This window comes from Gopherus evgoodei, unplaced genomic scaffold (assembly GCF_007399415.2).
Source record: "Gopherus evgoodei ecotype Sinaloan lineage unplaced genomic scaffold, rGopEvg1_v1.p scaffold_69_arrow_ctg1, whole genome shotgun sequence".
Taxonomy (NCBI): Eukaryota; Metazoa; Chordata; order Testudines; family Testudinidae; genus Gopherus; species Gopherus evgoodei.
In genome coordinates this window covers 379,836-406,971 of record NW_022060090.1, presented here as the reverse complement: position 1 = coordinate 406,971, position 27,136 = coordinate 379,836, and the positions used below count along the sequence as shown (strand labels likewise).

General features: G+C 49.2%; 1 protein-coding gene, 1 non-coding gene and 1 pseudogene across 2 annotated transcripts in view; 2 read left to right on the top strand and 1 right to left on the bottom strand.

Moving 5' to 3' along the window:
- The window catches only part of LOC115643738 (zinc finger protein 660-like), a 579,185-nt gene that overhangs the window by 194,786 nt on the left and 357,263 nt on the right, over positions 1-27,136 (bottom strand). The gene's annotated exons all lie outside the window — the stretch shown is intronic.
- Positions 1-27,136, top strand: part of LOC115643745 — a 54,022-nt pseudogene that overhangs the window by 2,762 nt on the left and 24,124 nt on the right.
- Positions 10,596-10,667, top strand: TRNAA-UGC. The gene has a single exon. It is a non-coding gene; the product is annotated as a tRNA-Ala (tRNA).

The window sequence follows — 27,136 nt, the reverse complement described above, 5'->3', positions numbered from 1 at the left end:
CCCTATTGAGGTAGGGATGGAAAAATGGAAATGACATTTGTCTTCAGCTCATCCCTGGAGGTGCTGCGAATGTGTAGAAAATGAAATCCGTGTTGAATATGATATAGCTGCAGAAAGATACCTACTTTTAATAGAGACCTGACATTTGCTGTCTTACAGGGATTCTAAGCTACACCTGAATTTAGTCCCTAATTTAAATCTGTGCCTCTAGATTAAAGAAATAAAAGGGCATAGTTGGGGGAGTTGTACCTCACTATCGCTACTGATCTGTTGTGTGGTTGGTGAAGAATTCTATGCCAGAGAAGTGTGAAATTACCCCACGTAAGGTCAAAGATTTAACAAGAACTCGGGTAGAAATTGCAGATACTAGTGGTTGATTTTCACCCTAGAGATGGAAGCTATGGTAACATGTGGCCCAGGTAAACAATTTTTAGAATGCTGCTCCCTAATTAACTGGCACGCTACTAAAGGATGCCATTATTAAATTAGGCACAACCATCTTTTACCATTTGGCTCTGTCATGGTATAATTCCCCACTCTGAACCTTAGCGTCCAAAAGATGGGATACCAGCATGAATTCCTCTTAGCTCAATTACCAGCTTAGTACTTGTAGTGCTGCCACCAACCAGGAATTCCAGTGCCTGGTACACTCTGTTCCCCCCCAAAAACCTTGCCCGGGGACCCCAAGACCCGGTCCCTCTGGATCTTAACACAAGGAAAGTAAACCCTTTCCCTCACCGTTGCCTTTCCCAGGCTTCCCCTCCCTGGGTTACCCTGGAAGATCACTGTGATTCAAACTCCTTGAATCTTAAAACAGAGAGGTAAATCCACCTTCCCCCCTCCTTCTCTCTCCCCCTCCCAGACTCTCCCTGAGAGAGAAAGTAATCCTAACACAGAGAGAAAATAACCTTTCTCTCCCCCTTCCCTTCTTTCTCCCCACCAATTCTTTGGTGGATCCAGACCCAGGCCCCTGGGGTCTCACCAGAATAAAAATAAATCAGGTTCTTAAACAAGAAAAGCTTTTAATTAAAGAAAGAAAAAACAGTAAAAATTATCTTTGTAAATTTAAGATGGAATACGTCACAGGGTCTTTCAGCTATAGACACTGGGAATACCATCCCAGCCTAAGTATACAAGTACAAATTAAAATCCTTTCAGCAAAATACAAATTTGAACTCCTTCCAGCCAAATACACATTTGCAAATAAAACAACCATAAGCCTAACTCGCTTTATCTACCTAGTACTTACTAGTCTGGATATATAAGAGACTGTATCAGAGAGATTGGAGAGAAACCTGGTGGCACATCTGGTCAGTCTCAGAACCCAGAGAACAACAACCAAAAACTAACAGCACACACAAAAACTTCCCTCCCTCAAGATTTGAAAGTATCCTGTCCCCTGATTGGTCCTCTGGTCAAGTGACAGCCAGGCTCACTGATTTTGTTAACGCTTTACAGGCAAAAGAGATATAAAGTACTTCTGTTCTATTAACTCCTACTATCTGTTTATGACAGGCTCCAAAGTTAGATGAAGCACAGAGAGAAACAGCTGATTCCTTCAGAGCCATTCCATGCCTATGGGTCCCAATCTGGCTGCCTTGTTGGACAAGAAGCACTTCCATGCTGGGCAACTGATGGTAGCCAATGAGGGAATGTATCAGATCCCCTCAGACTGCAGGATACATGAATGCTGAGTCCAGAGTCTTGTGATTTGGTCTCTTAGTTTTGCTAAGGAATTAGAGTGGGGAAATAGGTGAGAGAAATAGCATTTATGGGACTAGAGATTCAGTATTGACTGTAACAATTTTATTAGTAGTATTTCAAATGGAATTTATTTTGATAAATTTTAAAATAAATCTTCTGTTAGGAGAAAAATTACTTGAGACAAGACATGTAACCTTTTATCCAGTTAGAAGGTAACAGACACAGAGTTTCCCAGGTCTATTGTTTGCAAAGCAAAGATGTCACATCAGGCAGGAGATGTCAAAATCTGAAGTGGTGATGGGTGTGTGATAGGAGCTTGTCTGGGTTGTTTTTTTTAAATTTGCATTTATTTATTTATTTATTTATTGTTTTGTTTTTGCAGCCAGTTATTTTTATAGGTGGTGAGGCCGCTTTTCCTTTTGAGCACAGTTGTTTAACCCTCAGGCCTGGCTCTGGAACCTCCTCAGTGCTGGCCTTGTGTTTCTTTCATGTTTAATATGTTTGGGGTTCACACATCCACACTACATGGTGTTCACAGCAACAGATACTTTGAGAAACCTGCTGGATTAAGTGGGCCTTTTCCAAACGGACATTGGCCCAAAGTCTGCCTCAATTCAGCTGGATTGGGACAGGCCTGTATCACAGGAGTGGTTCACACCTGATTTGCCAGAGGCCTTGGGGGAGTTGTGGTAAGATAGGATAAGTAGGCATCAACAAAAATGAAGTTAAAGGCAATGATGAAAAACCCTCATCTTGCAGGTCAACAAGCCTGTTCTGTTCATTCCCTGTGATGCATCTGGCACTGGTCATTCTCAGGCAGCACACTGGGCTAGATGGACCATTGATCTGACCCAGTATGACCAGTCTTGGGTTCTTAGTTAAGCCACCTACGGCCTTGTCTACATTGGCAGGTTTCTGTACAGTAAACCAGATTTCTGCGGTGCGACTCCTGAGGTGCGCACACTGCCAAGCCACTTAGTGCACAGAAACTGCAGTTGCAGCACTGTAAAAAATCCACCCTAACAAGAGATGTACAGCTTTCTGCGCCAGGACTACAGCACCGCAGTACCAGTGTAGAAACCCTGCTCCATTATAGCACTGCAACTGGCCTCGGGTCGGTGTCTCACAATCTGCTCTCTCCTCTCTGGTCAGCGGTTTGAACCCTACCTCTTAAATTCCTTGGGAATTTTGAATGTCCCACTTCCCACAGAGACCGATTATGTTTACAGACCCATTTTGAAATTAGAGCAGGATATTTTAAAGCTTTATCTCACAGTGAAGTAACACAATTCAAACCTGTCAGCACAGAGGAGAAAGCACTCCGTCATTTCACATTTATTGCTACTGATCTCACTGACAAACTTCCTTTGCTCGGGGCTGCTCCCAGCACTTTAGGGAATTTTTCCTCTTCTCCCTTCCAGCTGTGGTGATAGGACTGCAGCAGCTCCCCAGATGGCCAGCTTTGCTCTTTCACTTACATCACGCCTGCACAACACGCAGCCTGTGTGGGCTCAATGTGAAGCCCGTGGAGGATGAGTAGGCAAGTGGTGGGTGAGGGACAGGGTGCTAAAGAGGTGGGTGGGCGGTGGCAGGGTGTGAGGTGAGTGGGCGGGCAGTGGCGGGGGGTGAGGTGAGTTGCCGGGCAGTGGCGGGGGGTGAGGAGGTGAGCGGGCGGGCAGTGGCGGGGGTGAGGAGGTGAGCGGTGGGGGTGAGGAGGTGAGCGGGCGGGCAGTGGCGGGGGTGAGGAGGTGAGCGGTGGGGGTGAGGAGGTGAGCGGGCAGGCAGTGGCGGGGTTGAGGAGGTGAGTGGGCGGGCAGTGGCGGGGGCCGAGGAGGTGAGCTGGTGGGCAGTGGCGGGGGGTGAGCGGGCAGGCAGTGGCGGGGGGCGAGGGGGTGAGCAGGTGGGCAGTTGCGGGGGGCAAGGTGAGCGAGCAGGCAGTGGCGGGGTTGAGGAGATGAGCGGGTGGGCAGTGGCAGGGTGAGGAGGTGAGCGGGCGGGCAGTGGCGGGGGCCGAGGAGGTGAGCGGGCGGGCAGTGGCGGGGGGTGAAGAGGTGAGCGGGCGGGCAGTGGCGGGGGGTGAAGAGGTGAGCAGGTGGGCAGTGGCGGGGTTTGACGAGGTGAGTGGGTGGGCAGTGGCGGGGAGTGAGGCGAGCGGGCGGGCAATGGCAGGGGGCGAGGAGGTGAGCAGGCGGGCAGTGGCGGGCATCGAGGTGGGCAGTTGCGGGGGCGAGGTGAGCGGGCGGGCAGTGGCGGGGGTGAGGAGGTGAGCGGGCGGGCAGTGGCAGGGAGTGAGGAGGTGAGCGGGTGGGCAGTGGTGGGGGTGAGGAGATGAGCGGGCGGGCAGTGGCAGGGGGTGAGGTGACCGGGCGGGCAGTGGCAGGGGGTGAGGAGGTGAGCGGGTGGGCAGTGGCAGGGAGTGAGGAGGTGAGCGGGTGGGCAGTGGTGGGGGTGAGGAGGTGAGTGGGCGGGCAGTGGCAGGGAGTGAGGAGGTGAGCGGGTGGGCAGTGGCGGGGGCGAGGAGGTGAGCAGGCGGGCAGTGGCAGGGGGCAAGGAGGTGAGTGGGCGGGCAGTGGCGGGGGGCGAGGAGGTGAGCAGGCGGGCAGTGGCGGGGCGAGGAGGTGAGCGGGTGGGCAGTGGCGGGGGGGGTGAGAAGGTGAGTGGCCGGGCAGTGGCAGAGGGCGAGGAGGTGAGCGGGCGGGCAGTAGCAGGGGGCGAGGAGGTGAGCGGGCGGGCAGTGGTGGGGGTGTGAGGAGGTGAGCGGGCGGGCAGTGGCGGGGGTGTGAGGAGGTGAGCGGGCGGGCAGTGGTGGAGTGAGGAGGTGAGTGGGTGGGCAGTGGCGGGGAGTGAGGAGGCGAGCGGGCAGGCAGTGGCAGGGGGCGAGGAGGTGAGTGGCCAAGCAGTGGATGTGAGCGGGCAAGCAGTGGCAGGGGGCAAGGTGAGTGGCCGGGCAGTGGCGGGGTCGAGGAGGTGAGTGGGTAGGCAGTGGTGGGGGGTGAGGAGGTGAGTGGGTGGGCAGTGGCGGGGAGCGAGGTGAGTGGCCAGGCAGTGGCAGGGGTTGAGGAGGCGAGCGAGGAATCAGTGGCTGACCTGTTCTACTGATCTGCTCTGGCTCCCAGCCCCTCGCCAAGGGTTGCAGCTGTCTGGAGGTGCTGCCTTCCACACCTTCCTCAGTCACCCCTCATTCACTCAACAGGGCAACTGATTACCAAGTGGGGGGAAGATCTTATTCTACTTCTAGCAAAGAGACATTTTTCATTTACCTTAATTACACTACCTTAGGGGCCCGCTATTACTTATTACCAAGGTTCAATGTTTCGATAGGGCAGCTCTGGGCAAGGAGGGTTTGTTTCCAGGGAGTGGGCGGTGCTGGGGGGGGAGTACTTTGAGGGGGGCTTGGCGCTGCTGGGGGAGGTCGCAGGGCTGGGGGGGTTCGGCCCTCAGCTGTTTTCCTTGGAGTAATATGGCCCTCGCTGCTTTACAAGTTGTGCAGGCCTGACTTACATCCTTCACTTCTTCGGATGAAGCTGTGTTTGCTACCAGTTTAATCCATATCTGAGACCTCAGGTATCAGCAGCTAGTTACAAAGGCTCAGTTCCCATTGCCAGCAGTGGGAGGTTATCCTGGGCTGCCAGGGCTGCAGGATTTTTTTAAACCTATCTCCCTGCTCAAGCCTTTAATCATTCCTGTGGCTCTTCTCTGAACCCTCAGCAATTGACCAGGGAAAGCAGCCAACCCATGAACCAACCAAACCAAACCAAACCAGGCTGTTCTGACTGATGTAACAATCTATTACCTTCCAAGGTTGAATACAAATCAGCTCATTCTATTCACCCAAGAGTTCCACTTTAAGGACTTTTTGTTTTCTAGTTCCAGTCAGATCCTGTGCAACAGCATCATTGTTAACTCACCACTTGGTCACTTCACATTCACAGGTTCACAAAGTTGGCAGGTCCAAGTCTTTTCTCCCACATGCTCTCACTGGGGGAAGCTTCCTTGGCTTCAGCAACTCCTCAGACCGACCTTGGACCTTTCAGCATCCCTGTTCCATCCCAAGACCTTCCTGTCGTGAGTCCATCTGAATAGGACACCTGGGAAAGCCTTACACACACACCCCGAAGGGGAGTCCTGCACCCCCAACTTCCACAATCGCCGGTGACTCTCAGCCAGCATTGTAAAACAGAAAGTTTATTAGTGGTCTGGAATCCAGCCTGGGAAAGTTCTGTGTTAGCACGGGAAACGGGAAGATTCAGCAACTTCCATCTTGGGGAACCCAGAACTCAGAGCCTGGGCTCTCCCCTCGAGTCCCAAAACCCAGCAGACTCCTTGCTCCCAACAGCCCAACCTCAGCCAGGCCCTTTTGCCCCTCTTCTGTCCTTCATTCAGTTTTCCAGGCAAACTGCTCATCTGGCCTTTGCCTTTTTCCTTGTTCTCCAACTCGTCCTAACCAGCTGGCAACTGCAAAACATCCCCCTGTGTTCCTGCAAAAGCCTCGCATTTATCCCCTAACACCCTCCCCATGAAAATCTCCACCCCTGCCCTGACCCCAGAGAACCCCTCACTCCAGTGCAGATTTTTAACTTTTCTTACTTTTCCTTGGCCTTCCACAAACATTGTTCCCATCAAAATGATCCAGGGCTTTTAAAATGAGAAGAGATCAAACTAAATCAAAACCAAAGAAACCGCTATCGACCTCCCCACCACACACAGTTTGGATCTGAATTTTTGTGCTGAAATTTTGAGTCAATAAAACTCTCACTGCTGTTGTCCAGAAACAAACCTAAACCTCCCATGCAGTACCTAGGACATCTATGTCTGATGCACCAAGGCTTCAGCTCCTTTGGGGAGATTTCCAGCTGCCCAATCCTGCTGCTATTCCAGGGGAGCAATTCCCGACTCCTGTCAGCATTTAGCTCAGCCCCGTTCTGTGCATCACAGGTTTCTCTGGGAAAGGGCAGTGAATGGTTCTAGGGTCTAATGATCCTCATCCAAGTCAAGCTAGAACCTGAGACTCCTTCCCCTTTCCCAGGCTGTGGGCGGGGAGGCATTTCAAAGAGCTCTCGGAGCTATAACACGTGGCTAAGGAAAGAGAAAAAGCCTCATATCCCCCTCTGCTCTGGGTGCTGGGTTTCCTCCAGAAGCCTCTGCCCCCCACCTAGTGCCTATGGCTCATCCCTGCCCCTTGCTGCTGCTCCTTGCTATAGACTGTGAAAGGAGCGGAGGCAGTGCAGGAGCCTTCTGGGGACGCAGATCTGAGGCTTTGGGGAGACACATTGTCTGAGATCTCAGAGCGCTGTAAACCATGCAGCCACCCCCTCGTTCAGGGGCCTGTTCCAGCCCTGAGCCTGGGCTACCGTGATCCCTTCCCCAGAGCAGGGTGCCCACAGATTACAGCCTGAAAATAGGCCTGTGAGACTAACTCCTGTTCTCCCTGACAAGGCCTCCCCTAGACCAAGTGGCATCCCAGGCAAGACGTGTCTACAGTGCCCCCACCCCATGTTAAACGTTTGAATATCTTATTTTTCATTGTACTTGTAGCTCAGTTCATGTTTTTGATGCACAATTTGGATGCATGATTTTCTCTATCATATAAGACAATACATTTTCATGCTAGGGTATGTAAATCTGTATTATTCATGCCATATGTAAGCAAATAAAAAAATCATTTCTTTAAGCATCTAGAAACTTTTAATTTTGACAGTAACTGAAATGTGCTAACACCTAGCAATGGAACTGTCACCAACACAGGGTGGGCCAGTATTAAATAGTGTTACAGTAGGAGGCAACATTAGGATGTTAACCCCAGGCCTTTTGTTCAAAGGTCGCTTCTCTCGCCTTTCCCTGATGAAGTGAAGCGCAGCATTCAAGAGATCCAGAGACTAGCTGATGACATTTCCAAGTGCTAAAATAGCAAGCGATGTCCATCATGCATTGGCCAGTGTTGACTGGAGAGATGTTTTATTGAGAATGATGAGTCCTAGGGCTCGTCCAGACTGGGGGGGGGGGGGAATCGATCTTAGATACGCAACTTCAGCTACGTGAATAACGTAGCTGAAGTCGAATATTTAAGATCGAATTACTCACCCATCCAGACGGCGCGGGATCGATGTCCGCGGCTCTCCGTGTCGATTCCGGAACTCCATTGGGGTTGATGGAGTGCCGGAATCGATATAAGCGCGCGTGGGGATCGATATATCGCGTCTAGATTAGACACGATATATCGATCCCCGAGCAATCGATTTTAACCCACCGATACGGTGGGGTAGTCTGGACGAGGGCCTAGTCAGCTGCTTTCTGGCAAGATGGTTTTCCCTTTTAGGCTTGGGAGGAGCCTGCGAGCTGTGGGTGAGGTTGTTCCAGTGAGAACCGCTGCTCCTTTCTTGCTGACCTGGGGGTGCCAGTGACAGCTTGTGAGGGGCCAGGTGCTGGCTTGAGTGAATGGGATATAGGAAACCCCAGCCTGCCCCTCCGGGCCAAGTCCACTGCTTGGCTCCTGCGTTGTGACATCCAGATTTAAATCTTCCCAGCATGTGCTGCAGCTCGTGTATTAAGCCTTCCTGGTGGGTCTGGTCCTTGCCAAAGTAGCTCAGCTGGGAGTGCATTAGATTGAAGATCTAAAGGTTTCTGGTTTGATGCCAGGCGTTAGCACCCCCTTCACCCTGGGTGTGTTGTGCTGGGCTTCCTTCTGGGTGTGCAGCTGTGCCCTGAACTCACCAGTGTTCCTAATTTCAGAGGCAACACTAGCAGAGGGCGTGTGTGGGGTCATGTGCCCCACCTGGGTTAGCTATCGCCTGCTGCATCATGTGGTGCTGCCAGGCCCCCTCCCTGCACAGCAGCTGCTGGAGGGGTGAGTGGAGAGGGGCTGCCTTTGCTGCTTCCTCTCCCTGTACTGTTCACAGCTGGGGAGGCTGTTGATCATAAGGGGGTGGGGCTGAACCTTTACATTGTGCCCTCCCCCTTCAGGAGACACCAGTCGTCTGTGCCTGGTTGGAAGCTCCGCAGCCAGAGGAAAAAGTGGTTTTCTGCACCAGAGCTGCCAGCTCTTACTTTCTTTCTCATGACGGGGAGGAAAAACGAATCTCTTTTTCAAAGCCCAGTCCTGCCATTGACCAAGGTCTGACTTTCTAAGTTCCTGCTACAGTGGACGATTTAGAGTTAGTGGGGCCCTGTGCACATAAAGAGCATGCAACAACCCCCCTTTCTCTGAGCCCTGGTATGTCTCCAGTAGCTGCTGGGAAGGACGTTTCCACCCATCCAGGAGACCCCAGCCTTGGACCAAAGGCAACTTCAGGCTTCTCGCTCCCTTCTTGGAATCAAGTTCAGGTTTTTACTAGGAGTTAAAGCAGCCTGAACCCCCAGAGTCTGGATCAAGGTCACAAGTTCCCAGTGTCTCCGTGGAAGGGAATTTGTTAAATCCCAGATGAGTGGAGTTAAATCAGTTCTCAGCCTGAGTCCTTAGATCTTAATCCTGAGGATATTGTCCCATCATGGGGCCATTTCCCACCTCTCTTTCATACAGAAGCACAATTTTCTTTGCACAGACACAGGAACAGCAAGATCTTTCTCTGTCCCTTGTGCAAAGCAGGGAGTCAAATTCCATGGAAACAATGGCCAAGCAGGGGGCCCTGGGGACATCCAGCCCTGGCCATGAGATGTTCCCTCCCCTCTTTCTTTATGCTGCTGTTGTCATTTCATGGAATGTCTGGGATGGGGAAAAGCTGAGTTCACTCCAGCTGGTGGGAAAAAGACCCCTGAAAATCTCAGGGCCCCAGGGAAAACCTAACCCCTGCTACCAGGGTCACTGAGGTGCTGGGGATTTGAGTAGGAAAGGGACTGTCTGAATTGTCAAGGTGGGGAATGAATAACAAACTACAAGATCCACCTTATTAACCACCAACACAGGCTAATCCTGCTGCAGATAGAGAGGAAACTGGGAGTAATTCTTTGCTGTGCAGCCATGGAAACACTGACCCAATTGCACTGCAGTGAATGTGCTGGGGAAAGCTGGATTTTACAGGCAGGTGGAAATCATGGATCCTAGAAACACCTGAAGTCCCCCCCACTGCGTCTGCCACCAGGGTTGGGTGTTGAGCTGCTCACAGAGTCCCCCACCACCATTACTTTCTAGCAGGGGATTGCAGCACCACCCACCCACCCAGAGGTGAAATTAAGCCGGTCCAGTCTGGTATGGCGTACTGGCAAGAGCCAGTACGCCGTGTTCGACCGCACTGGCGTCCATGGCGGGGTTTGAAAGGGCTCTGGACTGCCCATGGCCAGGGCTCCGGTGGCCTGGCTGGGGCCGGGATTGAAAGGGCTCAGAGCTCCCCGTGGCTGCAGGCAGCCTAGAGCCCTTTAAATCCCAGCTGCAGCTGAGATATAAAGGGTTCAGAGCTCCCCACCGCTGCGGGCAGCCCAGAGTCCTTTGAATCCTGGCCACGGCTCTGGTGACCAGGCTGGGGCCGGGATTTAAAGGGCTCGGGGCTCCCCTCAGCAGCAGGAGCTCTGGACCCTTTAAATCCCTGCCCCAGCCCCAAAAAGCTCAGGGTTCTCCTGGTGGCTGGAGCCCCGGGGGGGATCCCAGCCCCCTCTTCAGCTAGGAGCCCCTGTTTGATTTAAAGACTCTGGGTCTCCCAGCCACAGCTGGAGCCCCAGGGCCTTTAAATCTTGAGAGGCCACGCCTCTTCTGGATGAGGCCACGCCCCCTCAGGACTCCCGCAGTACCGATAAGTCCTGTAAGTTACTCTCACCTCTGCACCCAGCCAATGCAGTGTGAGGGCTGAGTCTTGTATCGCTGCACCCTGGGTCCAGGGCATGCACTCTCTCTCCTCCTCTGCTGTGTAGAATCTGGCCCAGGACAGCAGGTTCAGCCCTCAGAGCAGGGACCTGCCCAAAGTGGGGGTGTAGCTCAGTGGTAGAGCACATGCTTTGCATGTATGAGGCCCTGGGTTCAATCCCCAGCATCTCCAGGTTCTTTTATTCACCCTGCTGCTTTGCTCATGCCCAGAGGGGATGTGGCCCACCAGGCTCCCTGCCCAAGTTTCAATCCTGCTCAGTGAGGGGCAAGGGACAATTGCATGGAAGGTCCTGGGGGGGGGGTTTTCTGCTCCTAAGTCACCTCACTATGTTTAAGATTCCTACCCGCTGTGCTGCTTGGGACAATGGTAGATGAGAAGGGCGAATCCTCCAACACTGGAGGGAAAGGTCCCATCCGCACAGACTGAGAGGCAAGGAAACAGAGGGGCCGTCAGTGCTCAGAGAGGAGAGAGGTCAGTGATTTACACCCACCAGGGAACACTAACTTTTTGAGGCAGGTGCAGCTGGCTTGAGATGGTGCTGACGATGAATAGAAAAAAGGCTGGAGCCAGTGACAGATGGGACCACAGAAGAGGAAGGGGAATGGCAGCCCCACAGAAGGTCCTGGGTGCTCAGATGCACCAGTTATTGCACCCTGGCCAGTCCTAGAGAGAGAAAAGACCCAGAGGGACCCAGCCCCCTTACAGTGATCCCATGGACAAGAACCTGGTTGGGAGTGGGGTGAAGGTTCCTTCTGGGCAAAGGGGAGCTGAAATCCCTCAGTGTCCTGGGATTTAAGCAATGAAAGCTTCAAACCTTGCATGGGTGTGGGCTGAGGTGCATCAGCAGAAGGTTGGGCTGGACATGGGTGGCAGGTTTGTATAATTTTTGGTGGTGCCCAGAATGGGACCAAGTCCTGCCCCACCCCACACCTGTATAAGGCTCTGGGAGGGAGTTTGGATGTGGGAGGGAGAGGGGTTGGGCTCTGGGAAAGACTTTGGGTGCAGGGTCTGGGCTCAGTCAAAGGGTTGGGGTGCATGAGTGGTTGTGGTGGGCAGGGTCTTGGAGGGAGTTTGAGTGCGGATATGGGGTCTGAGTTGGAGCAGGGTGTTTGGGGTGCAGGAGAGGGTGAGGGGTGCAGCATTTACCTCGAGCATTTCCAGAAAGCAACACGCACCCCTCTGTGGAAGCAGCCTCTAAGCAGGAGGGCTGGGAGTGTCTCTGTGTACCGCTGCCAGCAGACTCCACCCCACAGCTCCCATTGCCACAGTAGGCAGAGTTGGCACTCGGGGAGATCCCCCCACACCCTAGGGGCTGCAGTGACGTAGCAGCTGCTTCCAGGGGTGGCGTGCCACACGGAGCGAAGGTGAGCAGGAAACTGCCTTAGCCCACTTGTGCTGGTGGTGGTGGTGGCGGGGATCCCTGGGCCCTTTTAAATTGCCCATCGGCGGCAGGCAGGACCAGGGAGGACACTCCCAAGGCCAAACATTGCTTTGCACAATGATAAATCTTGGAAGAGGACAGAAGTGAAATGGCAGCAGAACCTAAGGAATTAAAAGCCTCCGGATTCTTGTGTGTGCACTGACTCGAAGAGAAACTGTAATTTGACTCGCTTTGTGTCTGTGGCCGGTAAAATATCAAGGCAAAATCATTCCAGTGATTGTGACACGGGGTTTGAGGAGACTTTGGTCTTATTAAAATGTAACCAGCATGTTAAGTCCTCTCTTGTTCATGGAGGGGAAGATGTTCTTTCTCAGGGATCTCAGGAGAGAACTGGGCCACAACACCAGGTTTGTTTAGGCCACAAAAATGGAGGCAGGAACCTCTTCTCTCCTGCTGGCAAAGAACCCCAGGTACCGAAAAGACAGGGACTCACATCCCTGAATGGGCTTTAAAAAAGTTAGGCCCCGACCATTTCTTGTTTCCACAGACTAGACACTTTAGCAAACTTTAGAATTCCTTGGTGCTAAACACTGTGAAACTCCCCTTTCTCCTTCACACAGGGCTTCAACGCCCCTTATCTCACTCAGGCTCACAACTGCCCAGAGTTTGAGAACTGTCCCTGTTCTCATTGGACAGATGGGGAGGAGCCTGAGGTCCAGAGAAGGGAAGTGACCTACCCAAGCGCCTACACAGCAAGGCGGTGGCAGAGCCAGAAAGAGAAGCCACCGGTCCTGACTCCTGTTCTAATGGACAAACTCTCCCCCTCCTCCCTAGAGGTAGGGATAGAGCCCAGGAATCGAGATGGTGGGGAAATTTCATTGAAACTGTTTCTGTCAGAAAATCCCATTCAGACTAAACCAGTTTGTTTCTCAAAATCATAACAAGTGGGATGAAAGTTCTTTTCTAAAGTATTTTGTTGCAAAACAAAAGCTTCTCCTGTTTGTCACAGTGTGTTAAATTGTTTCCTTGCACACAAAGAGGAGACACTTAGATCTCGAACATTAGATAAGATGCTTCAGTCTGAGCTAAGTCGTTGCTGCTTTTAACAAATTCAAAATAAAAAAATACAAATCAAATAGACTATTTCAGCTATTCTGTTATGTCTTAATCTGCTCTGAGTAAACGTGATAGGACACCTCATATTATGCCCTACTCCCCAGTGATACTCTCCAATGGATCCCCATCCTCCACCCACCGTGAGGTAGGTAAGAGCAGATCATTATTATCCCTACTTGAAAGATGGAGAAGCTCAGGCTGAAAAAGAGTATTGACTGGTCTTAGGTCACACAACCAGTCAGACTGGTCTGGGGCGGTAGAGGGGGCAGAGCCCAGGGCTGAGGCGGCAGGGGTATGTGTGGGTGGGGGAGCAACGGTGGGAGGGAGGGAAGAGCCCACAGCTGGGATGGCAGGGGGACACGATTGGGGGAAGACCCAGAGCTGGGGGTCCAGGGGCTGCAGGTGGGGGGGGCGAAGCCCAGGGCTCGGGCAGCAGGGGAGGGGGGAGCAGGGCTGGGGTGGGGGAAGCGAAATTTTTTTTTGCTTTGAGCAGCAAAACACCTAGAGCCAGCCCTGCCTCCATGCACCATGAGGTATGTAGGAGCAGATCATTATTATCCCTACTTGAAAGAGGGAGAAGCTAAGGCTGAGAAAGGAGAATTGACTTGTCTTTGGTCACACAGCCAGTCAGTGGCAGAGTTGGGGAGAGGACACAAGAGCCCTGATTTTCAAACTAACCATTGGATCTTGAATTTCAGACCTTGAATGACCTGAATAAAGTGCTCTCAGATGAGCTCCAGACTAACAACAGTGACAGTAATTATTCAGCAAGTATTTGAGGAGAACTGCAATGTTAGAGAGAACCATGAACTGCTCAGAGACAATTAATGCAGAGAAGCAGCAAAATTCATCAAACATAGAACTGGTTCTGACTCATTTCCTTAGTCTTAAAAGAGACCAACAAGGACCTGAGTCTCCTCCCTGTCAATAATCCCCTGCTCAGCCACTCCAGGTAGAGACTGAGGACAGGAGGCTGAGGGTTCTCACCAGAGAGCCCAAAGGATGGTCCAGGTCAGTGGTGGGGATCACTTCCCGAGCACTATTTCAGCCCCACATTTTTCAGTGGACCTCCCACAGTGGAAGCTGCAGAGCACTCCCCTGCAACACACACACGCACACGCACACACACCCTGCTGTTTGGAGGGGAACAGGAGAAAGGACAAAAGAAGCAAGAGATGAAGAGAAAGGCTGGAGGGAGGGAGGGAGGAAAAGGTGAAACAAAAAGGACAAACCCCAATGTCCCCAATGATTCTAAGGGATAAAATCCCAGGTGTGGAATAAAATTCTGCCTCCTTAAGCTCGTGATTTCCATACCTAGAATTCAACCGTCACCAGATGGATCAGACTGAACAGGTTTCAAACCTCCAGGAGGCTCTTACCTTCTTAACAGGGACAGCTGTTTTCTAGTAAAATCACTTAAAGGGAAGGAGAAAACTCGAAAGAATTTCCTCCTGGCGCTCACGTACCTGAACCCGAATACTTTCTCAGTCCTCAAAGAGAGACCTGGAGAAGGAGACTTGCTGAAGCAAAGCCACAGGGGTCTCTGAGGTTTCCCTGGTCCCTCGCCCCTTTCCTGCCTGGCTGATGTCAGCATCTCTCTGTGAGGTCACCACCTCCCCACCACCTTGGACCAATAGTTTGAGATCTTGCAAAAGGCCTTTGTGATGTCACTGCCACACCCCTCCCTTGCTGTGCTAATGTCCTGCTGCTGGCCAGGCACTCTGGAGGTTTGAGCTACTCCCTGTGGATCAACCCACTCAAGGAGCGTTCGTTCTAGGAAGCAAACCGGCTAGACAGGAATACATCAGATGCTGCTCCTAATGCTACACTCAGTTTTTCAGAAAGTAGTCAACTTTATAGCCAGAAGAGACCATTAGAGCATCTATTCTGACCCCCTGCATATCACAGGCCTCCTGTATGACACAAGAGCTACTTTTGGGGGAATCACATTCCAGAAAGGCATCTAGTCTTCATTGAATGACATCAGGAGATGGAGAATCCACCATTTTCCTTGGTAGCTTGTTCCTGTGGTGAATCATCCTCACTGTTGACTATTTGTGCCTTATTTGTAATGTGAATTTGTGTCTTTTCACCTTCCAGCCATTGGCTCTTGTTATGCCTTTCTCTGCTTGATTCAAGAGCCCTTTAATAGCCAATAGTTTCTCTCCATTAAGGCACTTCAACACTTCAATGAAATCACCTTTTAATCTTCTTTTGATAAGCTAAACAGGTTGAGCTCTTTCAATAGCTCTCTAGAAGGCATTTTTCTCCAGCCCTCAGAACATTTGGTAGCTCTTTGCTGCCCCAGTTCCAATTTCACAACATCTTTTTCAAATGAGGACACCAAAACTGGAGGCAGTATTCCAATATCAGTCTCACTGATGCCATGTCACCTCCTGTGACGTTACTGACACAATCTGTAACTGCACAGATCACCGTTGCAACCACTGTTCTATATTTGCAGCCAATATTGTAGAAAGGTTGTCTCATAAGGTGTCCATGGAGAGGTTCTGATTGGCTGATTATAATGATGCTATCTCTAGATGTGTATCATTTTGATAGTCGACGTTATGAATATTGGCTCTATGCTGTCCATATTTCAAACTTGTGCTTTGCTTCCGGGGAACACCCCAGCCAGACAAGTTGTTGTCAGATCTGCCTAGCCTGCTTGATGGCCCATTAAGGATCATCAGCTAAACAATCGACCCATTGAGAGAAGGCAGATATACCTTGTGACTCAGCAAGTTATTCAGGGACCTGCCTATGGACAGAACTCTAAGGTTTTTCTCTGCCACATACTGAATAGAGTGTCCTTGGGACAAAGAAAGCAAAGATCACATTGCAAGAGATTATAAAAGGCTGATGCCTCGTCTCCATCTTGTCTTCAATCCTGCTTCTTACCTCTGGAGGACCTTTGCTACAAACTGAAGCTCTGAACAAAGGACTGAATGACCCATCCCAGCAGGGGAGGTACTCCAGACACTTGATTTGAACCTGCAGTTTACTCCATCACTGCTACAAGCCTGAACCAAGAACTTTGCCATTACTGCATGTAATTGATTCCATTTAACCAATTCTAGCTCTCCTCTCTTATCTTTTTCCTTTTATGAATAAACCTTTAGATTCTAAAGGATTGGCAACAGCGTGATTTGTGGGTAAAATCTGATGTGTATATTGACCTGGGGCTGGGGCTTGATTCTTTGGGATCAAGAGAACCTTTTTCTTTTATTGGGGTGTTGGTTTTCATAACCATTCATCCCCAGGACGAGTGGCACTGGTGGTGATACTGGAAGACTGGAGTGTCTAAGGGAATTGCTTGTGTGACTTGTGGTTAACCAGTGGGGTGAAACCAAAGTCCTCTTTGTCTGGCTGGTTTGGTTTGCCTTAGAGGTGGAAAAACCCAGCCTTGGGCTGTAACTGCCCTGTTTTAAGCAATTTGTCCTGAATTGGCTCTCTCAGTTGGGTCCCACCAGAATCACATCGTCACAAGTATCATCTGCAAACTTTGCCACCTCACTGTTTACCCCTTTCTCCAAATCATTTATGAATACATTGAATAGGATCGGTCCTAGAACTGACCCTTGGGGAACATCACTAGTTACTCCTTTCCATTCTGAAAATTTACCATTTATTCCTACCCTTTGTTCCCTGTCTTTTAACCAGTTCTCAATCCATGAAAAGATCTTCCTTCTTATCTCATGACAACTTAATTTATGTAAGAGCCTTTGGTGAGAGACCTTGTCAAAGGCTTTCTGGAAATCTAAGTATACTATGTCCACTGGATCCCCTTGTCCACATGTTTGTTGACACCTTCAAAGAACTCTAATAGATTAGTAAGACACGATTTCCCTCTACAGAAACCACGTTGACTTTTGCCCAACAATTTTTGTTGTTCTATGTGCCTGACAATTTTATTCTTTACTATTGTTTCAACTAATTTTCCTGATACAGAAGTTAGACGTACCAGTCTGTAACTGCCAGGATTGCCTCTAGAGCCCTTTTTAAATATTGGCATTACATTAGCAATCTTCCAGTTATTGGGTACAGAAGCCAATTTAAAGGACAGGTTACAAACCATAGCTAATAGTTCCCCAATTTCACATTTGAGTTCCTTCAGAACTCTTGGGTAAATACCATCTGGTTCCGGTGACTTGTTACAGTTAAGTTTATCAATTAGTTCCAAAACCTCCTCTAGTGACACTTCAATCTGTGGCAATTCCTCAGATTTGTCACCCACAAAAGGTTTGGGAATCTCACCAACATCCTCAGCCATGAAGACTGAAGCAAAGAATGCATTTATCTTCTCCTCAATGACTTTACAGTCTTTAAGGGCTCCTTTTGCATCTCGATCATCCAGGGGCCCCACTGGTTGCTTAGCAGGCTTCCTGCTTTTGATGTACTTAAAAAACATTTTGTTATTACCTTCTGAGTTTTTGGCTAGCCCCTTCTTCAAACTCCTCTTTGGCTTTTCTTCTTACATTTTTACACTTAATTTGGCAGTGCTTATGCTCCCTTCTATATACCTCACCAGGATTTGACGTCTACTTTTAAAAAGATATCCTATCTCTCACTGCTTCTTTTACATGGTTATTAAGCCACAGTGGCTATGTTTTAGTTCTTTTGCTGTGTTTTTTAATTTGGGGGATACATTTAAGTTGGGCCTCTAATATTGTGTCTTTGAAAAGTGTCCATGCAGCTTGCAGGGATTTCACTCTAGTCACTGCACCTTTTAATTTCTGTTTAACTAACCCTCTCATTTTTTCATAGTTTCCATTTCTGAAATTAAATGTCACAGTGTTGAGCTGTTGAGGTGTTCGTCGCACCACAGGAATGTTAAATGTTGTTATATTATGGTCACTATTTCCAAGCGGTCATGTTACAGTTACCTCTTGGACTAGATCCTGCACTCCACTCAGGACTAAATTGAGAGCTGCTTCTCCCCTTGCGGGTTCTTGTACCAGCTGCTCCATGAAGCAGTTATTTAGAGTATCCAAGAAATTTTGTTTCTGCATTTTGTCCTGAGGTGACATGTACCCAGTCAATATGGGGATAATTGAAATCCCCCACTATTATGGAGTTCTTTGTTTTGATAGCCTCTCTAATCTCCCTTCGCATTTCATCATCACTATCACTGTCTTTGACAGGTGGTCGATAACACTGGTCTACAATTTTTAAGAAGTCGTCTGCTTCAGAGATAAAATGCGCTATTTATTATGTATTTTGATGTGCTGAATTCAAATATGACAATTAAAACAACTGATTGACTACTGTTTCTAAGATATTTAAGTTTTTACATTTTATGTCTATGTATATTGTGTAGATAGTAGAGTTTTAATCATAAATTGTAAACCTAGGTCTTTTCATGTGTTTATGGTTGTTTTACATGATATTTCACTTGTCCTGCTTATGTAACACTTTAAAAATCAGCAAAAGGGTTATATAAATAAAATTTATTATGAAACAAAAGGCAAAAAACTATTATGTACATAGTTTAGTCTTATTCAGTGTCTACTCGGCGCTTCTTGGCTTGTCTCTTGTATTCATTAAATGGAGCATCTCTTGTCACTGTCCAGCAATAGTCTGCAAGCATTGATGGGCTCCATTGGCCCTGATAGCGTTTCTCCATTGTTGCAATGTCCTGGTGAAATCGCTTGCCATGCTCATCGCTCACTGCTCCGCAGTTCGGTGGAAAAAAATCTAGATGAGAGTGCCAAAAATGTATCTCTAGTGACATGTTGCAACCAAGGCTTTTGTATGCCTTGAGGAGGTTTTCCACCAACAACCTGTAGTTGTCTGCCTTGTTTCTGAGAAAATTTATTGCCACTAACTGGAAGGCTTTCCATGCCGTCTTTTCCTTGCCACGCAGTGCATGGTCAAATGCATCATCTCAAAGAAGTTCACGAATCTGAGGACCAACAAAGACACCTTCTTTTATCTTAGCTTCACTTAACCTTGGAAATTTTCCACAGAGGTACTTGAAAGCTGCTTGTGTTTTGTCAATGGCCTTGACAAAGTTCTTCATCAGACCCAGCTTGATATGTAAGGGTGGTAACAAAATCTTCCTTGATTCAACCAGTGGTGGATGCTGAACACTTTTCCTCCCAGGCTCCAATGACTGTCGGAGTGGCCAATCTTTCTTGATATAGTGGGAATCTCTTGCACAACTATCCCATTCACAGAGAAAACAGCAGTACTTTGTGTATCCAGTCTGCAGACCAAGCAAGAGAGCAACAACCTTCAAATCGCCACAAAGCTGCCACTGATGTTGGTCATAGTTTATGCACCTCAAAAGTTGTTTCATGTTGTCATAGGTTTCCTTCATATGGACTGCATGACCAACTGGAATTGATGGCAAAACATTGCCATTATGCAGCAAAACAGTTTTAAGACTTGTCTTAGATGAATCAATGAACAGTCTCCACTCATCTGGATCATGAACAATGTTGAGGGCTGCCATCACACCATCAATGTTGTTGCAGGCTACAAGATCACCTTCCATGAAGAAGAATGGTCACGGAACATCCATGACTTCTAGGAATAACATGATGCAATTCATATCATGTATGACACAATACCAGCTTCAGATTGCATCATTCATTGTTTTGCCTAAAAAGCAAGTACTGTCTAAACCCAGTCATAGATTTATTCATAGATCCAGTCAAAGATGTATTTTAGTAATTTCTGGTTTAAATTGAGATCCCTTCCCTTTATAACTCACTTATCCTCCACCATTCCCAAGTCAAGGGTCGTATATACTGACTCAATAGCATATCTTGGAACTAGAGTCAATCAACAATTTTAAGCATCATTTTCGTTCTCAGTGACCCAGAATTAGTAAAGTTTGACTACATTTATTTCAGAAGCATTTTGGCTGTAGAGCAGTGTAATAGAACCCTATTGTTATATTCTTATTAGAGCATGGAATTACTATCCATAGAGATTCTATGGAACATGTGGTTTCATTTAAGATTTTAATTCCATTTGAGTTTACATTTTCTTTAACATACAGTGCCACTCCCGTCCCCACCCCCCGAGTAGGACCTGCTCTGTCCTTCCAATATATTTTGTACCCTGGAATGATTGTGTCCCATTGATTGTCCTCACTCCACCAAGTTTCTGTGATGCCTATTATGTCAATATCCTCTTAACATGAGGCACTCTAATTCACCCATCTTATTATTTAAACTTCTAACATTTGTGTACAAGCACTTTAAAAATTTGTCACTGTTTATTTGTCTGCCCTTTTCTGATGTGTCAGATTCTTGTGTGTGTGAATGCTTCTCATCTGATCCGGCTCCTATTTTATCCTCGTCCAGCCTCTTTTCCTGACTAAAACTAGAAAAATCTCTATTACTAGATTCTCCTTAAGACAAGTCTCTGTCTGATCCACGAGCTCCTCTGCAGCCATTGACTTTCCCCCATCTCTTAGTTTAAAAACTGTTCTGCAACCTTTTTAATGTTAAGTGTCAGCAGTCCGGTTCCACTTGGGTTTAGGTGGAGCCCATCCTTCCTGTATAGGCTCCCCCATCCCCAAAGTTTCTGCAGTTCCTAATAAATCTAAACGCCTCCTCTCTACACCATCATCTCATCCACGCATTGAGACTCTGAAGCTCTGCCTCCATACCTGGCCCTGTGCGTAGAAATGGAAGCATTTCTGAGAATGCCACCATAGAGGTCCTGGATTTCAGTCTCTTTCCTAGCTGACTAAATTTGGCCACCAGGACGTCTCACCTACCATTCCTTATGTCATTGGTGCCTACACGTACCACGACCATCAGGTCCTCCCCAGCACTACACATAAATCTGTCTAGATGCCTTGAGAAATCTGCAACCTTTGCACCAGGCAGGCAAGTAACCATACGGTTCTCCCGGTCATCACAAACCCAGCTATCCTTGTTTCTAATGATTGAATCTCCCATTACTAACAGCTGCCTTTTTTTAATGACTGGAGTTCCCTCCCTGGAGAGGTAACCTCAGTGCAAGAGGTTACCCCAACACCTTCTGGACAGAGGGTCCCAATTATGGGAAGGTTTCCCTCTGCTCCCATTGACTGCTCTCCTTCTCTGGGCCTTTCATCCTCCTCAACAGCGCAGTGGCTGTCTGACCGGAGATGGGAGAAATCTACAAGTGTCCTGGATTTCAGTCTCTTTCCTAGCAGACTAAATTTAGCCACCAGGACGTCTCATAAACCTTTCCACGCAGCCAGCACTAGGCTCCAGACTCAAAATCCGGAGCTGGATTTTGCATGCCGCCGCTGCCGGCTGGCTCTGGACTCTGCACCACCCTCCCCTATCCCCAGCCCTGCTAGCTCGCTGCAGGTAGCTGCCTGGCTCTCCGGGGATGAAGAGGAGGTAGCTCCCTAAGCCGGGGTGGGCTCTGCCGGGAGGAGAAGGGGCAGCAGCACAGGCCCCCCCAGCGTGGCAGGGGGCGGAGGTGAGGTCAGACTGGGGCTGGTTAGTGGTAAGGCCGGGGCAGGGTGAGGGGCGCTGTGCTCAGCAACCCCGTGTTGGTGCGTCTCTCCTGGCTGGCCCGGCAGCACGTCGGGTCCCTGCCGCGGCCAGGGGCCAGTGCCAGGCCTCTCTGCCGGCACTCGCTGACTCGCAGATCTCTCCGGCAGCCCAGGTGGGAGACTCCATTTCTTGCTCGCTGGGGGCGGTGCTGGCACCCATAGCGAATGGTGGCCTCAAAGCAGGGCCCTGTGGATGGAGGCGAAAAGGGGCTCTGAGGGGAAAATGCCTGTGGATGCTGCTCAGCGCTTTGCTGCGCTCATGACACTGGCAGGGAAGCTTCAGGGAGCCCCAGGGATGTAATACACCTCTGTGATGCTGACCCGTCACACGTATCCAGGCTGTGTATGACTGTGAATCTGGGGACAGCTCACTGTATCTGCATGAGTGCTGCAGCTCTCGGGGAGCCGGGTACGGGGAAGGTCACTAAATCAGTACAGATTTTGTTTTCTGGCTGTATGGATATTCGAGTCTATAACATTATAGGTCCCTTTGAGATACATGCTGTACAGCTGAGGGTAGCTTAAATTCAGGAGACTGTTGAAGACAATAGAAAGGTCCTCAGAGGCTCTATATTCAGTTTCTTCTCCCTGTAGCTCCACAATTTCCAAGTCCTCTCCCTTCTCTGGAGTACTTCACATCGCTGCCATTACATTCATTACAAGGTGCTCAGAACCCCTGGTATTGTCACAACCCCTCCCGGCCAATAAGGCAGGAAAATGCAATTCCCGTTTTACCAGTTGAGGAACTGAGGTAAAGAGATGAAGTGCAATGCCCAAGGTCACACACCCTCTGCAGCAGACAAGGAACTGAAGCAAGATCTCCAGACTCCCAGTCCATAACCTTCATCACAATGCCATCCTTCCTGCCATTCATACAAACTGTCACTTCCAGCTTTCCGAGGATGAGATGATCACTAGCTGCATAGCCCTGCGCGTCTGAAATCCTTATACTGAGGGCAGACCCATAGAAATCCCTTGTTTAGGGACAGGCTAATTTTCTCCCTACACCAGTTGGGGTCTACTCACTCCATCATAATACAATTAAAATAACCCTGAAAGAAAGGAAAAAACTTCGCCTTCTTAAAATAGCATTAAAAAAAATCTAAAGCTAGAGATACAAAGATTCAGCATTAGGGCTCTTTGTTCCATCCTTCATTCACCTGCTGAGCCTTAGCCATATGTGATCACATGCTATTCTGAGACCGTTACAATCTCTCTGTACAACAGGGTGAGCTGAGGTTGAAGTGGTAGCTGGGTAGCTTTGAGTTTCCTTGCTTTTGTTAATTTCACATGTAAATTGAAACATTCATTTAAGACTTATTCTTTGCTTTTTAAAAAAAAATAAAATCAAGAAATGATATTACAGCTAAAGTTCCCCCATCCTTGATTCTTTCCCCCCCGCCTTCTCCCAAATTTGGATGACTTTGAAGAATCAGTCTTGCTGTGGACTATGGTGTTCGTGCAGCATTAGATCATGTTAATATTCTATATAATCCAGCACAAATCCTCTTAGTGATACTGGCACTATAAGGGGTGTTACAATTGCTCAGAGCTTAAAAACAATTTTGTAGCTTTTTCTCCCCTTGTGCACCAGTTCCAATTAGGCCAAGGGAACCCTACGAACGCACAGAGGTTCTGTTTAGGACTCAGCCCAATCCTGACAACATGCTGTAACCCCACAAACAAGATGGGAAAACGTCTGACTTACACTCACTCTGCTTTGTCATGTCTAACTAAAGAACACGTTATTCTTAAAGTCTAGTACAGCCCTCCTAAGGCAACTGTTTGTTCTTGTTGCTAGGGACAGTCTTGTCCTCTTCTCCTCTCCCGATGTCAGTGTAGATGCAGGCAGTGCAAAATGTACTACAGTCATGTAGTATCTCAAATGCACAGCTGCATTTCAATGATCTGAGGTTTGAAGAACAATGTAGAACTAGCTTGCTTGCTAGCATATATATACCTGCCCCTGGATATTTCCACCACATGCATCTGAAGAAGTGGGTATTCACCCACGAAAGCTCATGCTCCAAAACGTCTGTTAGTCTATAAGGTGCCACAGGATTCTTTGCTGCTAATGTAGAACTAGCTATTTTATGGGACGTCTAGATTTCATTCCTATAGTAACAGAACTGGTGATAGGAAAGGAGGAAGAGGTTTGGGGGGGGTGAGAGTGAGATCAGTAATTTGATATATTGGGTGGCGCCTTTTTTATGTGTTCGCTCTCCCTGATGTTAGAACCTGGCTACGCCACTGCCCAGAAGTGGCTACATCTTAGCACTGCAGGAATCAACCCCTCACAGAGACCAATTGTCATGCAGTTTGGGATACTTCTGGACCCACGCTGCACTCAGAGTGACCTCCTCATCCCGTGCCAGCTGGAGAAAAGAAAAGGGTCCAGCCAACTCTCCTGTTACCAGTTGGGGGCCATTGATCCCCAAACAGTGGGAGGCCTCTGGCTTTGATGGGTATTAAATATGTGGCTGGTCTCTTTCATCAGCAAACATTTTAACAGAGATAAAGGAGGGAACAAATGATTCTCAAAGGAGAGGGGAAAAGATGATCATAGGGAAATTTAACCCCCTGCAACCTCCAGGATGGAGAAGGACTGAGGGCAACAGGCTCCCTCCAAAGAAAGAGAAGCTGCTGGGATTTAGAAACATGGGGAACAGCCCCAAACATGAAAGGATTTTTAATTAACATTTGAGAACAAGAGAGAAATGAAAGAGGAAGGGTGGAAATCTGAGACATTTTGGATCCATTTTTGCAATTCAGAGAGAGGGAGGTGGAAAATCAGAGGGATTTTATATCAGTTATTGATGTGAAACACTCGGATTTTACCTCATATCAACATTTGTTAAATGAATAGAGAGGAAATGGGCATCATTTGCAAACATTTTATATCCATGTTCAAGAATCTGAGGAAAGGTGTAAATCTGAGATTTTCTTTGTATTTTATCATTAGAGAGACAGGGGAAAAAAATCTCAAGGCATATTCAATTAGAAATAGACAACTAGAGAGAAGTGGGGCAAATGTTCAGGGTATTTTAAATGAACCTTTGAGATCTGCAGAGAAAACATGTCACAAACTATGCAACTGAAGGTGGAAAATCAGAATTATGGAGAGACCGGGGGGAAATCAGGGGAGACAAGAGAGCTGATCACTTGAGGTGGGCGGGGTGAATTTTCCCAGATTTTATAGCCCCGTGAGAGATATTGAGAGAGAAAAGGGGCAGAACTAGAGAGAATGTGTGTCGGGGGCGAGAGGCCAGTGGCATAAAGAGAGGAAGGATCCAATTAACTCACCTCCCCCTACCAGCCATTTCTCCCCTGAGAATTTCCTGGCTGCCCAGAGACAGTTCAAACCCTTCCACCCCCACTCCCAGCGTCCCACTGACCTTCCCCCCCTCCCCGCAACTCTGGCTTCTCCCCTCCCTGCCTGACACCCCCCACCCCACAGGGACTCCCCGCCGGGCCCCAGGCTCTGCCTCCCCATCCCAGCAGGTTCAGCACTGGAAGTCTGGTCAGTTTTCCCAGCTCTGCCCAGGGGGTTGGTTTCTCTACCTCCTGTTTCACAAATTCGGGAATGTTCTCCCCCAACACCCAAATGTTTGTTCTGAGGATTGAGGCCCAAGTTAAACAAGTCCCAGCAGGTTTGTCACACTCTGTCCCCGTCCCTTTCCTCACCCAGGGTATTCCCTCCCCCCTCCAGACTTAACTCCCCAAAAGCTGCCACCTCTTCAGTACTTCCTGCCCCTCCCCCTAGAGCAGGAACCCCCTAGCAACCCCCCACCAATAACCTCTACCTGAGCTGGCTCCACTGCAGCCATTTCTCCTCCCTGTCCCATGGGAGGCTGGGATGAGCTGGAGCGAGACGTGGGCGTCATTCTGCAGCCTGCCAGGGTGAGAAGGACAGTTGTGAAATGAACTAAAGCCTGTTTTGAAGCCTCCACATCACAATTCCCCCAGGCCCTTTCCCTGCAGACAGAGATTGTAGATTCTGCCAGGCTGGGAACATGCTCAGTCCCCATAGTGCAGCAAAGACCTTGTCCCTGTCCTCCAGCCTCCCCCCCCCAGGACTAAACCCACCAAAACATTTTCAAACCCTCCCAGCAACAGAGTTGAACCAAACCCTGGAAAAGACCAGAACCACAGGAGCCCCTTTGGGGGGATTCCCCCTTACACTGCCCCCAGGGCAGCGCACTCCTGCAGCAGGGGGGACAGGGAGAGTCAGGGGCTGGTTCTTCCTTTCTCTGCTCCTCACCTTGTTCACAAGGAAGTGACCCTGGGCAGGGATGCTGCAGCGAGTGTGCCAGGGGGGGTGGTCAGAGATCTGGAAATCCCCCCCCTCTCTAATTTCTCCTCACACTCTCTTCCATCCCTTCCTCCTCTTCCCTACCACCCTGTCCCCTGGCTGGGAGCCGTGGTCACCACCCCATTCTCGGGGGCTCTCTCTCTCTCTTTGTGGCTGCCCCGCTCTGTCCATGCAAGTGTAACCCTTCTGCCACGCTGAGCTGGCAGCATCAAGGGCCGGGTTCAGTATCCAGGGGTTCCATTTCAACAACACAATGCATATCCGGCTCGAGCCCCCACCCAGTGACCTGGGACATTTATATACCACACCCCCCTGGGTGCCTCTAGGAGGCAATACTTCTCTCGCAAGCATGGAGTCTGAGTGTAGCAAAAATCCTTTTAATAAAGGAAGGAAACAATGCGACATCCCATTGGAGAAACACGACAAACAGGATTATAACACAAACCATAAACAAAAACCCATCTCCAAGTATGTTTGGCAATGTCCTTTTCACCTTGGGGTCTTAAGTCCAATCACCCCAAAGTCCAACACCCAAAAGTCTCTGGTCAGTGCCATCCCAGAATTCAAGAGTTTGTTTATCTGCAGAGTTTTATCCCCCCAGCCTGGGTGGAAATGGGGGCAGGGGGGCGTCCACGCAGGATGTTAAGGGGCACCTTACATGGGCCAGGGCCAGCTGCTCCATCTCTCCGTGGAGTTCTCCTGCAGCCTTCACCATGACCAGCTCCACCACAGCAGCTGTGCCGCTCCTCCAGCTGTCCCTGCAAACCGCTTCACTCCGCTCACTGTTCCATGGGCTGGTCCAACACGCTGCAAACTGCTCCACTCTGCCAGCTCGTTAGCAATAGGTCTTCAGGCTCTCCCACTAGTTAACACAGCACTCGGTGATCTCAGCTCAGCTCTTTCAGTGATTTCAGCTCTCAGTAGGGGAGCCCTGGTGCACATTGGCCCAACATGAATTCAGCTCAGCGGTCTCTAGATGGACTCCTAATGGAATCAAAATTAGCTCTACTCTTTAACAGTGGAGAGAGCAGGATGTGCAATTGGTGTTCCAGGCCCTTAAAAGGGGCCCATACCATCAGGTACACACACCAGCCCCCAACTTCTCTCAATTCACTGGGTTTTGGAACCCCTGTCCCTTGTCTAGCAAGTAGTACTTAATTTAGGTTGAGTCATTTCTGTCATAAAGCAGTCTCATAGTTCCTCATTCAACTCCACCAGAGAGGTCTTTTGGGGCCATCTGCCTGTCCCAAGTCAGGACAAAGGAGGAGGGTTGGGCGTAGGGCTAGCAACTTCACCTCTTAAAAAATCAACCTGCTACAGAA